This window comes from Sorex araneus, chromosome X, assembly GCF_027595985.1.
Source record: "Sorex araneus isolate mSorAra2 chromosome X, mSorAra2.pri, whole genome shotgun sequence".
Lineage (NCBI taxonomy): Eukaryota > Metazoa > Chordata > Mammalia > Eulipotyphla > Soricidae > Sorex > Sorex araneus.
In genome coordinates, this window is record NC_073313.1 from 99,203,496 (window position 1) to 99,220,661 (window position 17,166).

The 17,166-nt window shown below is 43.8% G+C and overlaps 1 pseudogene; it reads left to right on the forward strand.

Annotated features, from left to right (window-relative positions):
• Positions 1–227: 227 nt before the first annotated feature.
• The window catches only part of LOC105942869 (platelet-activating factor acetylhydrolase IB subunit beta-like), a 40,476-nt pseudogene continuing 23,537 nt past the window's right edge, over positions 228–17,166 (forward strand).

Here is a 17,166-nt window from a genome sequence, read left to right on the forward strand (position 1 = left end):
ACACTCAATCTCCAAAAGGAATCATTTCTAAACACTCACACTCCCATTTGTGTTCACTGCGCCTTGTTTCATGGAAATCTCTCCCACTGCCCACTGCCCACTGCCCACTTGCTGCCCTTCTTTTCCCTGTCAGACCATCCTCTCTCACTTCCTCTGACCTGGAAGTTTGTCTTGACCAGCCAAAATCAAGTTCTCCATGCCCCCTGACTTATAGTATATTCTCCACAATGGTAAGACCAAGTGAAGATGAGGTACAGATATCTGCTCCCTGGGAGACCCTTCCTACTCTCAGTCAGTTACATGACAAAGGCCCTCACTTCTTCCAGGTCAGCCCTCCCTGACCGTTGTCTGTCTGATAAGGGTAGCTGTTCTTCCCCTCCTCTCAGTCCCTGGTTTTCTTATAAAAACACTGGAAGTGACCCCACTCTCACTTCTTGCCTGACCATATATTATGTTTGTTTGTTGGGGGGACACAGTCAGCGGCATTCAGGGGTTAGTTCTTGATTTGACACTTCAAGCTGGGCTTTGCAGACCACTTCAAGCTGGGCTTTGGAGTATCAGGGATCAAACCCAGTTTGACCACATGCAAGGCGAGTGACCTGCCTGTTGGGTTTCCATTGGCCAATGATCACCCACCAAAGAGGTATCCAATGAATGTAGAGGATGGATGGCTGAGAGTTGGAAATAGTTGCATTAAATGGAAGTCCTCATCCATACAATGCTCTTTCATGTGCTCATTTGCCCTTTCTTTACCCATCATCTATGTCCAGATGAATAAATAAATGAAGAAAACAGTACATTGTTATGCATGCTCCATTAACCTTGCCATTTAACTTGTAAACTCAGGTCCAACTGCACTTGGAAACACACTGCACTTAGATACATGTTGAAAATTCAAGCTCTCATTTCTTCATTTCCTCAAAAAAATGGACAGAAATAATTTTTGGAGTATTTGTCATCTTGAATTTGTACATTTGTACATTTTGTATATTTGTACATTTTTAAATGTACACTGTACACCCTAAAAGTCATCAAAGACAAATACTGGTTTAAACCATGACACCTTGATATAAGATTTAATTCATCGTGGAAGTCACATTACTGGACAGTCTAATAATGTGAGAACACAATAGGAGTAATCTAATGTGGAAAATGATGTGCTATGAGCATCTGAGACATGCAATCATTTTGTCACAAAAATATACAAGGGAGCCTTACCTTTGTTGACTTCCAAAAAATGTTTCGTATTGATTTGGCAGATATAATGTTACAAAAATTCCATTATAATCCTGAAAACTTACACCGATGGCCCAGAAGATTTTCTTTTTGTTTTGTTTTATTGTTTAATTTTGGGCCACGCTCAACAGGGCTCTGGACTTACTTCTGTCTTTGCACTCAGGATCACTCCTGGTAGTGGTTAAGGGACAGTATAGGATCCCAGGGGTGGAACTCATGTAGGCAAGGAAAGAACCCTACAATCTCCACAGGCCTCAGGAGAAGAGTTTTGACTTGTAGGCTCAATACCCAACATCCTTAGAGATGATTTATAAATGGAATTAATTGCTGTTACATAGATATACATATTAGAAAATGTCCTTCTGATGAGGCGGGCTGAATGTAGACTAGAGACTGAACACAGTGGCCATTCAACACCTCTATTGCGAACCACAACACCTAATTAGAGAGAGAAAACAAAAGGAAATGCCCTGCCACAGTGGCAGGGTGGGGTGGGGGGAGATGGGATTGGGGAGGGTAGGAGGGAAGCTGGGTTTACCGGGGGTGGAGAATGGGCACTGGTGAAGGGATGGGTCCTCAATCTTTGTATGGGGGAAACATGAGCACAAAAATGTATAAATCTGTAACTGTACCCTCACGGTGATTCACTAATTAAAAATAAATAAATTAAAAAAAAAGAAAATGTCCTTCTAACCACCATCGGTCAGGCACAAATAGCAGAAAGAAAAACAGGAATAAATCATTCAATGTAAAAAGACACTTTCAACTATTCAGTTTAATTCTCTTTCAATTAATTTAACGACTATATTTATAGACCTGGTATGACAAAAGCAGCTCAGGTTTTTTTTAAATATTCTTATTGAATCATGGTGAATTACAACGTTAAAAAGATCAGCCCTGATTTCTCTCCTCACACAGACCACTTCCACCCTTTCCTTTCTCACTGCCTAGACTGCAACTGAGGGATTCTGCTTCTCTACCCCCTTAGTAGTATCTCTGCATCCTGACACCAGCACCACTGAAACTCCAAATCTACGTCTTCCTGGCTCTTCTAATAACCCCCTCTGCATCTTTCCACAGGAGGCCTCAGTAGACGTCTTTACCTGCGTACGTAGATGTTTGAGAGCTCCTGTCTTCTCAGGATGTTTTGTCTCCCTTGTGTCCCTGAGGATAATCCCCCATCCAGGATGCCTCACTGGCATTTGCGGCTCAAGACTGCAATCAATTTCCTCACCATGACACCCAAAGGTATGTGATTGTGACATCACTAAACATGCTGCCATGAGCCCTGCTGCTATGGTTGCAGGTGAGTGCTCAAGCTTAAAGGGGACACCCCTCTCCTCCCACTAGAAGGACTTTGTCCTCTGTAGGACAAGAGGCTCTAAAGTTATTGAGATTTGGTCAAAATGCAAATACAACCATAAATGTCCTTAGTTCTTAAGGGAATTCAATATAAAATTTGGAGACAAGACTCAATTGAGTTTCTCTTTGGATGCCAATGAGGAAATGATGTGACTATTGCCAGGAACATTAAATTTTGCCAAGAAAATTAGTGACTAAAAGGGCACTGCAAAAATAGATGAACATCTAGAGGTCACTAGGTTGCCAATGGACACCTAACTGGTAGAATCTAAAAGAATTTGAGACCTATGGGACCCTAATTCTTCCTGAGGGGGATTACTTGCAACAAGAATTAGCTTCCAACCTTTGGGTTTGTGTTATATTTGCTCTGACTGTTTAAATGTGTTTCCTTTTAAAAAAATAAAATAACTGTGTTTCCTGCGGGCAGCAGAATGTTGAGTTCAATTTACTCATAAAAATTGGTGCATTGGAGAACCTGAGCGGCCACACACATGAAACGGCTCCTCTGCTCCTTAAAGACTATGATCCTGGAGGGCTACTAATCACTTTTGGCACCCAGAGGCTTCTTAACAGAAATGCATCTTGACTGTGAACTGAGCTACAACCCCAGGCCGCCCGGGGAGGTGAAAGGTTTTTCTCTCTCGGCCTTGTCTTTCCATGACTTCTAGCAGAAATCTCCCTGGACTTAATTTCTAAAATATCAGAAATCCAAAAAGCTGAAGAGCTCATATATTCTTCACTTTCAGCAATAGAAAACAAATTATCAAATGATGCCTTTTCAGCAGGTTTGATTGTTGGGGGAAAATTCTAATAAATAATAGTGAGTTCTCTGTTGAAATATTGAATTTATTCAAAGTATAGAGAGTAAAGTGAAGACCATTAGCCACTTAGGTGGGGGTGTGTGTGGGAAGGGGATATATCGGGGTTCTTGGTGGTAGAACATGTGCACTGGCGAAGGGATGGGGGTCTGATCATTATATGACTGAGACTTAAACCTGAAAGCTTTGTAACTTTTTTAATGGTGATTCAATAAAATAAAAATTAAAACTAAAAACAATGGTGCATTTAGCCCATTGACTTTGAGAGATATAGTTACCTACTTTTGTGTCATTGATCTGTGGGAGTTTGGTGTGTTTGGGGGTGGAGTTTGCAATCTCTAAAGTACTCAGGAAGGCTATTGATGGAGAGAAGTGGACACAGGTGATGCGTGAAGGGATCACTGTTGAAATATTGTATGCCTGAAACCCAATTATAAATAATTTTGTAAATTCACAGTTATTAAAGAAAATTAATAAAATATATTCACATAGGCCTTACAGAGCTATTGAGAAGCATAAGTGATATAACACATAGATGCACGTATTAATTCCTCCAGATAGAGTCAACTGGGATGCTGATCACTCCTCTTTTTCTGGACACAGTGATCAGCCAGCTCTCATGCTAGGCAGAAGCTGATTCTACATGTGCTGGTTTTTCTCTGGAGGCCAGATTGCTCTGTGAGCCACTAGCCCTCATGTTCACGGAAAAGAACATCTGACTCCCTTTGGCTTCCATGCCCATCTGTTGAGATCAGCTTTGCTCTGGTAACACTTGTAAACACTGGGGCACAGAATCCTGGCCAGAAACTGCTGAAAGACATTCTGAAGTGTTCCCTGCTACATTTGCTCCAGATGTGGGATCTGCCTGCTTGGGTACTGTGTGAGGGCAGGGGATAGGCCAAGGTGGGAGGGTTCTGCAAAGAGGAGTCGCACAAGTTCCTGCATTCATCACCTAGTCTCCACACGTTGACCACATGCCTGGCCCTTCCCAGTGAGGGTGAAAATGGACTTTTCCTGAGCTTGTAAGTTTTTAAGAATTATAAAGATTTGTAGACAAAACTTAGAAACGAAGTTAAAGTTTGCTTATTTTAATTTTTGGTTTTTGGCCTACACCTGGTGGTGCACAGGGCTTACTCCTAGCTCTTTGCTCAGGGATCACTCCTGCAAGGTGTTGGGAGACTATATGGGATACCGAGGATTGAATCCAGGTCAGGCATGTGCAAGGCTGAAGCCCTACCTGCTTTACTTCATCCGCCAAGCATGCATGTCTGATCCTTGAGTCATTTCTTGGCCCCTAGAGAGCTGTGGCTGTACTTCATGGAACATACACAGTGTCTGGTCTATGTGATACAAGTGTTTCACCTCTTATACATTTTCTATGCTCCTATGCCATACATTTTTGATCAATTTTAGGCCACACATGGCAATGCTCAGTGATCACTCCTTGCCCTGTGCTCATGATTGTCTCCTGGAATTTCATGGTGGACCACATGGGATGCTGGGGACCAAACCCATATCTTCTGCATGCATGGCAAGCACCCTATCTTTTGTGCTATATCTCTAGGCCCAGCCATCATATACTTTGAATTGTTTTCTGTGATTCCAATCACTCAACACTGCAGAGCCAATGCTGAGGACTGTGCCTCTGATTGGAGTAAGACACAGTTCTGTCTTGTTGGGTCCTACAGGTGTGACAGTGAGCACTGTGACAAAAGTTTACAGGAGATACTGTGAGAGCAGAGTGGTGCCACCTCACCTCCAACCTTGGAGACAAAGGGAAAAGGCTCAGGATGAGTTTCCGGGAGATGCTTGCACTATTCATGATACGAGGGCTGGTTATGATCTATGAAATAAACTTCAGGAAGGGCAAAATTTTAGTACGAGAAAGTCTAGGTGCCCAGATGTCCTCTAGCATAAGGGCAGCAGGAAAGACCTCTGAGAAGTCTGCAGAGAATGCAGGGTAGGTAACTAGGACATAATCTGTTCGAGTGGGGGGTGCACATACTTATAGGCACGAGGCCTTGAATTGGGTTTCCATGTACTGGCAGTGGTAGTCAAGCTATGCTGGACCCAAGCATTGTATTTAAATGACCCAAGAGTTCTTCTTGATCTGACTCACATAAAAAATAATTAAAAACAGAGGAGGATGCTGGAAAGAGAGGAAAAAGGGATCACAGAGTTGGCAGGGTCCACACACTGCAGGGCCTGTTATGCTTCCCTCTATGTGCTGAACAGTCTCCTTGAACATCTGGGAATCCCTACAGGGTAGAAAGCAGGAGATCTGTGTAGGGGTTACATGAAGCAGTTGCAACTCACAGTAGTTTTTTGCTTGTTTGTGTGGTTTACACCCAGTGCTCATGGGACCATGTGGTGCGGGCATCAAACAAGGTCAAACCTGGGTCCTCTCTACCCTAGCGGGTTCCTCTCCCTGATGTCCCAGTGAGGCCGTGTTTGCCTTCCGGGGTGCTGGTTTTCATGGTAGAGAAAAGTGCATGGGCTGATCTGTGAGGGTCTTTGTGTGCCCCCAAACTGCAGGTTTTGTGATTCTAAACAGGCCACGTGATCTGGAACTTATAACCTGTGAAAAGTCTGGTGAGGTTTTACTCAGTGAGCTTCTGATTCATGGCAGAGGATCCATGGAGCTGGTGGTCCATAGAACAAGATCTATGGAGCGTGTGGTCCATGGAACTGGATCCACGGAGCTGGTGGTCCATGGTGGAAGATCTACAGAGCTGTTGCTCCATAGGATCCATGGAGCTATCTGTCCACCAAACAGGATCCACGGAGCTGTCTGTCCATGGTGGAGGCCATTGGCAACACACCTTGCTCAGGCCCCTCTCATTCCCCTTAGGCTGGGAGTCTTGCCTGCAAAGCAGCTGTTTCAGGGTTAAATGAAGGTGGAGGTGTTAATAAGTGACACCCTCTTCCTGGGGTGCAGAATCAAGGGAGCGAGCCCCATCTTTCCTTTGGCCAGCCAACCAGGCTGGAAAACTTGGGAGCTGCCCAGCATGACCGATGACCAGCCATCCTCTCCCTGACACAGGACAGCCACCGCCCGCCCCCATCCCCTTGACCTTCCTTGCTCCTCCCCACAACGCACAGGCAGAGAGGAAAGTCCATCCGGGAAGGAGTGAGGAGGTGAGGAAGCTTATGGAAAGAAAATGGGGCCTCCGCGTTCTTTTATTTTTTTTTACTTACTATAGTTTAGGAATACTATAGGAATACTATACTTTACTATAGTCAGGACTGGAATAATAGCACAGCAGGTAGGGCATTTACCTTGCACGTGGCCGACCCGGGTTTGATTCCTCTGTCCCTCTCAGAGAGCCCGGCAAGCTACCGAGAGTATCCCGCCCACATGGCAGAGCCTGGAAAGCTACCCGTGGTGTATTCGCCAAAAACAGTAACAAGTCTCACAATGGAGACATTACTGGTGCCCGCTCGAGCAAATCAATGAACACCGGTATGACAGTGCTACAGTGCAGTGCTTGTGTGGTTTAGGATCCATGATGTGCTCAGGGCTTACTCCTGTCTCTGGGCTATGAATTACTCCTGTTGGGCTGGGGGGCTCAATGGGGAGCCAGGGGTTGACCCAGTGCTAGGCAACAGGCATACCTGCTGTACTTTTACTCAGGCTCTACTTTGCTGTGTTTGGAGACATTCCTAGATATTGGATAGGTACCACTACTTATCTCTAGCGGTCAAAGCCAGCCATGCTTGTTAAATGTTTATCTGCTAGAGAGCAGTCTAAGCCTTGATGATGCAGTTTTAGTCCCTCTCTCCGGTCAGTTTGGTATTACGGCAAGAGCCTCATCCATTCTGTTATCATTCCAGCACCCCCCTTGTATTTCTCTATTAACATTCTTTTACTTCACAATCTTGTCTCCTACTGCAATTCTTGTCTGTGAGGAAAGGAGATGGACCCGAAATGCCTGGGTAAGATGTTGGACTGACTTTCTTTTCCTGAAAAGAGCAATTCCTCACTCTAATCTGAGTCCTCGGATCCTGGAGAACTCTGGTGACAGGGATCATCTCCCACACTGCGCAGAACAAGTGAGCTCCAGGAGCAGCTTGATGGCTGCCTCATGGGACCGTGAAATGGGAGGTCTGTCTGTGCAGGGGCTCATCACAGACTCATCAGTCCTAGACTTCCCCGGGGATTCCCAAGGTGACACAGCTGGGTAGAGAGAAAGTGGTAGATTTCCCTCTTAAGGTTGCCACCTCTCTCCTCCACACTACACATGCGCCACTCTGGGCACTCCTTTGGCAATAGCACCCTGAACTGCGGTCTCGAATGTTCTTATAATTTGTATTTTGATGCAGCATAGATAGAGAGGGAATTTCTATCAAGGACCAATTGGTGAGGTGTTGATACAATCTTCATTATATCTTGGGCATATTTGTGTGGATTGTGTTTTATGCTGGTAACAGTCATATACTTTCCCAACCTCCCAAAGTTTAATATTATTTATTTCTGTGCCACACCCACCAATGCTTAGGTGTTACACCTTGCTCTAGAATCAGGAGTGATTCCTGGCAGTGCTAGGGGAATCATATGGGATTCAGGAGATAAAACCCAGGTCAGGCCCATGCATGGCAAGTGCCTTACTCGCTGTACTATTGCTCAGGCTGTTAACCACAAAAGTTTCTTGCACTATGAAGCACCAAATTCTTGCTTTGGGGATTCCCACAGATCTTGATTCAGGATTAAACATGGGACTGTTCATTCTGGGGCATTACTGAGACAGTGGCCTAGCACAGGTTTCTTGTATAAATGCTTATGAGGGGTAGTTTATTAGTCTGAATGGAATTTGCTGTATCTTTTGATTTGTTGCTTATCCATGTAGTGTCCTCCATTTAAGAAAACCATGGAGAAATCGATGATTGTGGTCTTCTTCGCTCCCCTTTTCAGAAAACGGAAAATTAGTCAAAGTTTCCCCACAGTTCAGAGAATCTACCTTCTTGAAGCAAACACACAGGAAGAGTCCCCTAAGGGCGCTGAAGGCTACTAGCTACCATTGGGTGGTTCCAGCGCCCCCTAGATACGCGCGGAGGTAATGTCTCCTTTGCTTGAACATTGGACTGAAGAATATTCACAGGGAAAATATGGGATTCTAGGGATAGAACCTGGGTTGGCCAGGTGTAAGGCAAACACCCTATTTTTACAGATATACTATCTTTCCAACCCCTCCCTCCCTCCCCCCCCCCTCCCTCCCTCCCCCCCCTCCCTCCCTCCCTCCCCTCCCTCCCTCCCTTCCTTCCTTCCTTCCTTCCTTCCTTCCTTCCTTCCTTCCTTCCTTCCTTCCTTCCTTCCTTCCTTCCTTCCTTCCTTCCTTCCTTCCTTCCTTCCTTCCTTCCTTCCTTTCCTTCCTTCCTTCCTTCTCTTCCTTCCTTCCTTCCTTCCTTCCTTCCTTCCTTCCTTCCTTCCTTCCTTCCTTCCTTCCTTCCTTCCTTTCCTTCCTTCCTTCCTTCCTTCCTTCCTTCCTTCCTTCCTTCCTTCCTTCCTTCCTTCCTTCCTTCCTTCCTTCCCTTCCTTCCTTCCTTCCTCCATTTCCTCAGGGTTTCTTGGTGTTTATTCCTGGCTCTGTGTTCAGGGATCACTCCTGGTGATGTTCAGGGACCAAATCGGGATGAGCCCTGATTGGTCGGGTGCAAGCCAGCACCACTGTACTTGCTCTGCGGGAACATTGAACTAGAGAATGGTACTATTGTTCTTACCAACCCTGCTTTTATTTCTTAGGTCTGTAGTATCCAGGCCTGTAGCCAACTTCCATGTAGTTAGGGAGTTTCCTGCATCAGAGAGCACTTTCTGTCTGGGAAATATTCCTTTCTAGAGGCCATGAAACAAGGTGACCCCAAAGACATTCACTCGTATCTCTTACCTTGAAGAACTTAGTCTTGGGAGCTGGAGGGTTAATGGGTGGACGTGGTGGTTGGGTCAAGAATCTAGTCCAGGGATTCTGGAACATTCTGGACCAACCATTTCCTTTTCAGAAAATACATCCCCTCCCACTGAAATCCACCTTAAAGAAACACATAGAACACATAGAACACTCTTACCATGCCACCCCAGACTATTACCACCTCCACTAAATAAACATGGGACTGCCCTGCCCACTGTTCTATTGTTCCAGCTCCGCCCCATGGTAGATCTTTATGACCTCAGCGAACACAGGGGCTCACACTGTGCCCTACCCACCTGCGGGGATCCCAGTGTTTGTGGTTTATACTGTTGGGACATTTGCCTCACCTTGGAAAGTTTTATGAGCCTCCCACTACCTCTGCCTGATTATGCTCTGAACACCACCAGATGTTACCCCCGAAAGCCAAAAAATTAAAAATTAAACAGATGGATTGGTTAGTTGGTGCAGGCCATTGTGTTTCTAGGGATAGATCCAATGTTCTACAGTTTCTCATTTGTTCTATGAAAATATCAATGTTTAGCCCATCACTAACATACCAGAGAGCTATTTGTCAACAGCAGCATAAGACCTCTGAATTTGAAGTGATTTACACTGCTCCTAATGACTCTTCTAATGACTGTCTTGCCTAATGAATGAATGCATTACTTCAATCATTTCATAGAAAATGAGGTCCCAAATTGTTGAATCCTAATCTTATCCCTTTCTTGGAAGAGAGAAATATATATTATAATCTTGATTTAAAAGTCTTGTTCTCTGAGAACATGAGATTTGTTTGTCTGTTGGATCTGGTGGAATTGGGTATTACATTTTTAATGGGCAGGGTAGTTTAAATGCACCCATTTCATATAAGATTTGGACAATTATCATTCAGTAGCTTCTGTCTCCTCCATGCAGTAGATCAAGTGCTTACTGACACAGTGAATGGAAAGCAATTCTTGTGGTCTGAGAGATAGTACAGTGGGTGGGGCCCTAACCTTGGGCACAGCCTTCCTGGTTTTCATTCCTAACACCCTATATGATCCCCCTTAGCAGCAGTAATTCCTGAGAACTGCTATGTGTGGCCCAAAAAAATAAGAGAAGAAAAATCCTTTCAGAACATCACCATTTTTTGATCAGGGTTTATTCAAGAAATGTCTGCCAAAGAACAACTTTGATAACATATTCTTTGGAAAAGGGAGGGAAGAATAAAAAGGGCTGAATGATATTATGTTCAGCTCCTGTGAGTTCCTGTTTCAAACTATGTTAATCGCACAGGAGGGCTATTGTATTTGCTATCTCTGTCTTCATTCTGTTAAGTTGACTTAGCTGATTTTTAAACCCCCCACCACTACTTTGTCTCTTGCTTTGGTAAACTTTATGCCTCCCCTCTTATTTATTGCACAGATATAATGGTTAAAAAGAGGAAAAACAAAGAAATGACCCATTGTCTTATGTCAGTTATCCTGTGTTCCCTTCCAATGCTAGTATGAGTAAACAGATGTACCTATATGTAATTACCTGTAAGCTAACTTTGTCTTTGTTATTTGAAAATTGCACCAAGCCAAGACATCCTCAGCAGGGGTGGTAGGAACAAAGGGCTGGAGATCAAATATGAGTGCCAGAGAGATAGAACAGCAATTGCACTCGCCAGGACTAAGTACAATCTCTTGCACCCCAGATGGTGCCTCGAGAATTTCCAGAAGTAATCCTTGATTTCAGAACCAGAGGGAAGCTTGGAGGACTACTGGGTTTGATCCTTACTCCCCATTAATTGTGAGGCCTGGAAAAGGACAAGAAATAAGGGTGATCAAGAACCCCATTCCTTTGTCATTGTCTCCATCATCAAGACACCCTGCCACCATTCATGGCTGTGATACTGTGTTGAGGGGGGCAGCATGCCTACTGTTAGAGGATCAGAAAGCACTATTGAGTAGTGACTTCACTTCCAGTGGAAGGAGTCTGTGAGCCAAGAATCCCTTTAGACTGATTATATCATGAGCTGTAGAGCTGTTGCCATTTTGTCATATTCCAGTTGTGTTAGTAGATGGGCGTGTCTAGGTTGAAGACACTCAGCGTTATGTGGGTGAACAAACAGCCATGGGCCAAGTTAATTGTGGTTTTACTAGCAAGTATTAGCAACTGTCTAAACTCAGACTCTGTATGTGTAAGAGAATAGACAGCATTTTTTTGTTTTGCTTTTTGGGTCACACCTGGCATTGCACTCAGTAATTACTCCTGGAAGTGCTCAGGGGACCATATGGGATGCTGGGAATCGAACCCGGGTTGGCCGTGTGTAAGGCAAACACCCTACCTGCTGTACTATTGCTCCAGCCCCAACTTATTAATTATACTACTAATACCACAGATATTGGTGAATGGAAAGTGAATGGATGCAAACCAAAATACAGCAGGATTGTGAGCCACAAGTGTATTTCTTAATAAATTTTCTGTCATTGACAGGAGTTATCTTATTCCTTTTTCCCCCAAATGTTATTTTATTAAAGCAATGTTAGCTACAAAGTTATTCATAGTTGGGTTTCTGACCCATTTAAAAGAATTAAAAAGCATTCATATAGCTTTTTAAGTTTTTATACATAATTTTATGTATGATCACATATGATATATGTGACATAAGTCTTTGTTACATGAAAATTAAATAGAAAAGGAAATACTTTAGCAAATGAGAGACTTAATACTTAACTCTAGCCTTAGGATAGGCTAATGGAATTTTTCTCTGTGACATAATAGTGATGCCTGTTTTCAATCTAATTCCAAGACTCCTCTTCTCTCTGATGCACGGGTAGTATCTTTACTTCTGTAGCACTTTTATGTTCATAGGTCTCTGTTAGCACTTAAAAAAATCTACCTGACTTTATCCTTTGATAGCTCCTGAGGTTCATTTTCTCCTGCCAGATGCACTGGTAATGAGGACCTCCCACTGTGGCCTGGCAGTCTTCTAAGCAAGTCAGCCATGGGAGGTCGCTTTATCCTCACAGCAGATAATGCTTCAGTTCTCTTTTCCAGAGGAGACTAAAAGCCAGAGAAGTTTCCCAAGGCTTTTGAGCCAGTAAAGTGCCAAGCTTGGAATAGCACCCAGAAAGCTGGTTTTCCCAGACCTGCATACTCCTCAGACCAGTGCTTCTTCAACTACGTAATGACTTGTTGTGAAGGACACAGATATCTGCGGCCTGAGAGATTATACAGGGGCTAAGGCCTTGCATGTGGCTGACCTTGTTTCAATCCCCAACACTGCATATTATTCCCCAGGCATGGCCAGGAGTGATTACTGAGCAGAAAGTCATGAGCCCTATGTACCACTCGGCAGGTCCCAAAATACAAAACAAGCAAAACAAAACAAACAAAAAAGAATATCATTATCTGCTGCACATGACTGACGCCAGTTTAATCCATGATACTATATATGGCTCCCCAAAGTACTATCAGGAGTGACTCCTGCACAGAGACAGAGGTAGACCCTGAGAGACTCTGGATGTGACCCAAACCCTCATCCCCACCACCCCTCCACACACCAAAAGAATACAGATATCTGCTTCAGTCTTAGAGTTATCTTATTCTTAATATATTGATTAGAAATCCAGTCCTATAGCTTAAGTGATTTTGATGGGAGGGGAGAATTAGCTATATCACAGTGGTTTAAAAAAATTAAAATAAATGAATTTTAACTTTGTAAGCTTCAGAGATTTGTCTGCAAATATTTGTACAATTCTCCAGAACCATCAAGCAAGGAAAAGTCCACTTTCACTGTCGTGGGAAGGGAGAGGTGTGTGGTCAACAATTGGGGTCTGAGTGATAAAAGGGAACCTTCGCGGCTCCTCTTTGCAGAGGCCTCCCACCTGGCCCACCAAACCCCAGTACCGGAGAGGACGAAGACCCCAACTGGAGCAAATGTAGCAGGGAACACGTCAAAAAGTCTTTCAGCAGTTTCTGGTCTGAAGTCTTTGTGCCAATGTTTGCAAGTGTTACCAGGGCAACGCTGATTTCAAAAGATGGGCAGGGAAACCACAATAATTGCCAAGGATCTATTCAGTGAGCAGAATGCTAGTGGTTTACAGAGCAATTTGGCCCCCAGGACAAGAGCAGCATGTAAAATCAGCGTCTGCTCAGCATGGGAGGTGACTGGCCACTGTGTCCAGAGTAAGAGGAGCAATCAGCACCCCAGGTGGCATTATCTGGGGGATTAATACATGTCACTATGCAGCATGTCATTTTTGCCTCTCAATAGCTGCCTCAGGCCTGTTTGAATATTTTTTATAAATTTTTGTTTTCTTTCATCACTGTGAAATTACAAAATTATTCATGATTGGGTTTCAGACATACTAGGTCACAATGCTGATCCCTTTACCCATATCCACTCCCCATTGGTGGACCTTCCTGTGTGAATATTTTGACCTGCAGTTGAACTCACTAAAATTTTTGCCTAGATCTGTCCAATGTTGGAACTTACCTTGATTCCTTCCCCCTTTCTGGGTTGCTGGATTGGTTCTCAAAGATGTACTTTATTTATTTATTTATTTATTTACTTTTTGTTTTTTGGTTCACACCCAGCAATTCACAATGCTTACTCCTGGCTGTGCACTCAGGAATAATTCTTGGCAGTAATGCTGGGAATCAAATGTGGGTCAACTCAGTGCAAGTCATAAACTGTATGTGCTATTTTCTCTCAAGTAGAATATTTCTTAATTTCTTAATGTTTAAATATTTACTTTTAAATTTTGGTGCGTTTTTGGGCCATACCTGGGAGTGCTCAGCTGTTACTCTGGCTCTGCACTGAGAAATTACTCCTGGCAGTGCTGATAAACCATATGGGGTATCTGGAATGTAAACCAGGCCATCCACGTGCAGGGCAAACACCTTACCCACTGTAATATTGTGCTGGCCCCATATTTCTTTATTCTTTTTATTTTGGGGTTTGAGCAATACCCAAAAGTTTTCAGGGCTTACTCCTGGCTCTGTGCTCAGGGATCACCCTTTATGAGGCTCAATTCTCAAGAATACTATCTTCAAAGCAAGGGAGAGCAAGGGAGAGACCACGTCAAGGACAGGATTACACTTAGGTACAATTCCCAGTTACCAAGAACACAAGCGAGACTCTCAACATCATAAGGACATTCTGAATGCATTCCCTGCCACGTTGTCCAGAAACAGCTGCCCCTTGGCAGCTCCTGTTCTCTGGTGTTAGCCTGTTTGAAGTGTAAGGACCTGGGACAAGAGCCATAGTACATCAGGGAGGGTGCTAGCCTTGCACACAGCCCTCCCAGGTTGAATCCCGGCATCCCAGAGAGTACACAGAGCCCAACAGGAGTGATCCCTGAATGCAGATCCCAGAGTACCCCAGAGTGCCCCAGAGTGCCAACGGGTGTGAAACTAAAACAAACAAAAAGGGTGGGCAGGCCTCTATTTATTTATGACATCAGGTAAGGGGCCATCCTTGCAGGTGCCCACCTGTAAGGAGGGAAGCAAAGGAGGGAAGAGGCTCTGCTGAGTCTGAGGGCACAGAGCTCTCATGGCATAAAACTGACTTGTTGGATATCTTTTGATTATACATTGGATTCATTTTTGAGAGAAATAATTTGCCCTGCTTGTAGTCCAAATTAGTGGCCTACTATACATCCAGTAATTGAAAGGCATTCTGCTTTCCTAAGAAGGGAAATAGCACTATATCAAGTAAGCTTAGTGTGGCCAAAATGGCACTGACCCCGAGAGAAGGTCGAGACCTTCAAAGGTCCAGAGACAATTATGTTCATTCAAATGGCTTTTAATGAGCATACTCCGTTTTTTTTTTTTTTTTTTTTTAATTTTTTATTGTGGAAAGTTACAAAGTTACAAAGTTTTCAGGTTTAAATCTCAGTTATACAATGCTCGAATACCCATCCCTTCACCGGTGCTCATATTCCACCACCAAGAATCCCAGTATAGCTCCACCCCGCCCCCTCACCCCAAACACCCCCACGCCCCTAGCCCCCCCACCCTAAGCCCCCCCCCGCCTGTGTAACTAATAAATTTCACTTTACTTTCACTTTGATTGCATACAATATTTCAACAAAACTCATTATTATTGTTTGGAGAGTCTCTCCCCTAAAGTCAGACCTGCTGAAAAGGAAGCATTAGGTAATTTGTTTTCCATTGCTGAGGATGAAGAAGTGTGAGGTCGAGTGACCACACTTAGCGGCCTCTCAGTTTTGGGTTTCTGTAATTTAGTATTTTAGTAACTAAGTCCAGAGAGATATCTGCCAGAAGTTGCATCGTTGCCAACTTGTACTTCTCAGTTACATTATATTCCACATATGAGTGCAATCTTATGCAGTACCCATCCGATAAAGGGTTGATAACAAGGATATACAATGCACTGGTTGAACTCCACAAGAAGAAAACTGCCAACCCGATCAAAAAATGGGCTGATGAAATGAACAGAAACTTTTCCAAAGAAGAAATCCGAATGGCTAAGAGGCACATGAGAAAATGTTCAACATCACTAATCATCAGGGAGATGCAGATCAAAACAACAATGAGATATCATCTCACACCACAGAGACTGGCCCACATCCCCAAAAACAAAAGCAACCGGTGTTGGCGTGGATGTGGGGAGAAAGGGACTCTCCTTCACTGCTGGTGGGAATGCCGACTGGTTCAGCCCTTTTGGAAAACAATATGGACGATTCTCAAAAAGTTAGAAATTGAGCTCCCATTTGACCCAGCAATACCACTCCTGGGAATATATCCCGGAGAGGCAAAAAGGTATAGTAGAGATGACATCTGCATTTCCATGTTCATTGCCGCTCTGTTCACAATAGCCACAATATGGAAAAAACCAGAGTGCCCGAAAACAGATGATTGGCTAAAGAAACTCTGGTATATTTACACAATGGAATACTATGTAGCTGTCAGGAAACATGAAGTCATGAAATTTGCATACAAGTGGATCAACATGGAAAGTATCATGTTGAGTGAAATGAGTCAGAAAGAAAGAGACAGACATAGAAAGATTCCGTTTTAAAACGAACAATCAGGGGCTGAAGTGATAGCACAGCGAGTAGGGCGTTTGCCTTGCACCGGTTGACCCGGGTTTGATTCCCAGCATCCCATATGGTCCCCCGAGCACAGCCAGGAGTAATTCCTGAGTGCATAAGCCAGGAGTAACCCCTGTGCATCGCCACATGTGACCCAAAAAGCCCCCCAAAATAAAAAATAAAACGAATGATCAGTTGGATATGAAACAAGAATTTGATAACAAACATGTGACACTTTTAGAAAAGAAATGGGTAGCCATTATGAGGTTACAGAAGAAGGTTATGGATTTAAAGTTGAAGCTCAACCAAGTAAAAGAGGAACTGAAAGCAAATGTGTGCCATGGACAGAGACAAGATCTGATAGAATGGGCTCCCCTTTGTCTTAGAAAACTATGTACTATGTCTGACCCTCTCTTTCTGACTCATTTCACTTAGCATGATACTCTTCATGTCTATCCATTTATAAGCAAACTTCATGACTTTGTATGTCCTATAAGCTGCATAGTATCCCATTGTGTAGATGTACCAAAGTTTCTTTAATGGAAGACTGCTTCATGAGTGGAGGAGAGAAGGCAGATGGAATAGAGAAGGGATCACTAAGAAAATAATGGCTGGAAGAATCAGTCAAGATGGGAGATGCTGAAAGTAGATAATGGACCAAACAAGATGACCTCTCAGTGTCTGTATTGCAAGCCTTAATGCCCAAAAGTAGAAAGAGAGTATGGGGAATATTGTCTGTCATGGAGGCAGGGAGAGGGTGGGAAAGGGGGGGTATACCGGGGATATTGGTGGTGGGGAATGTGCACTGGTGGAGGAAGG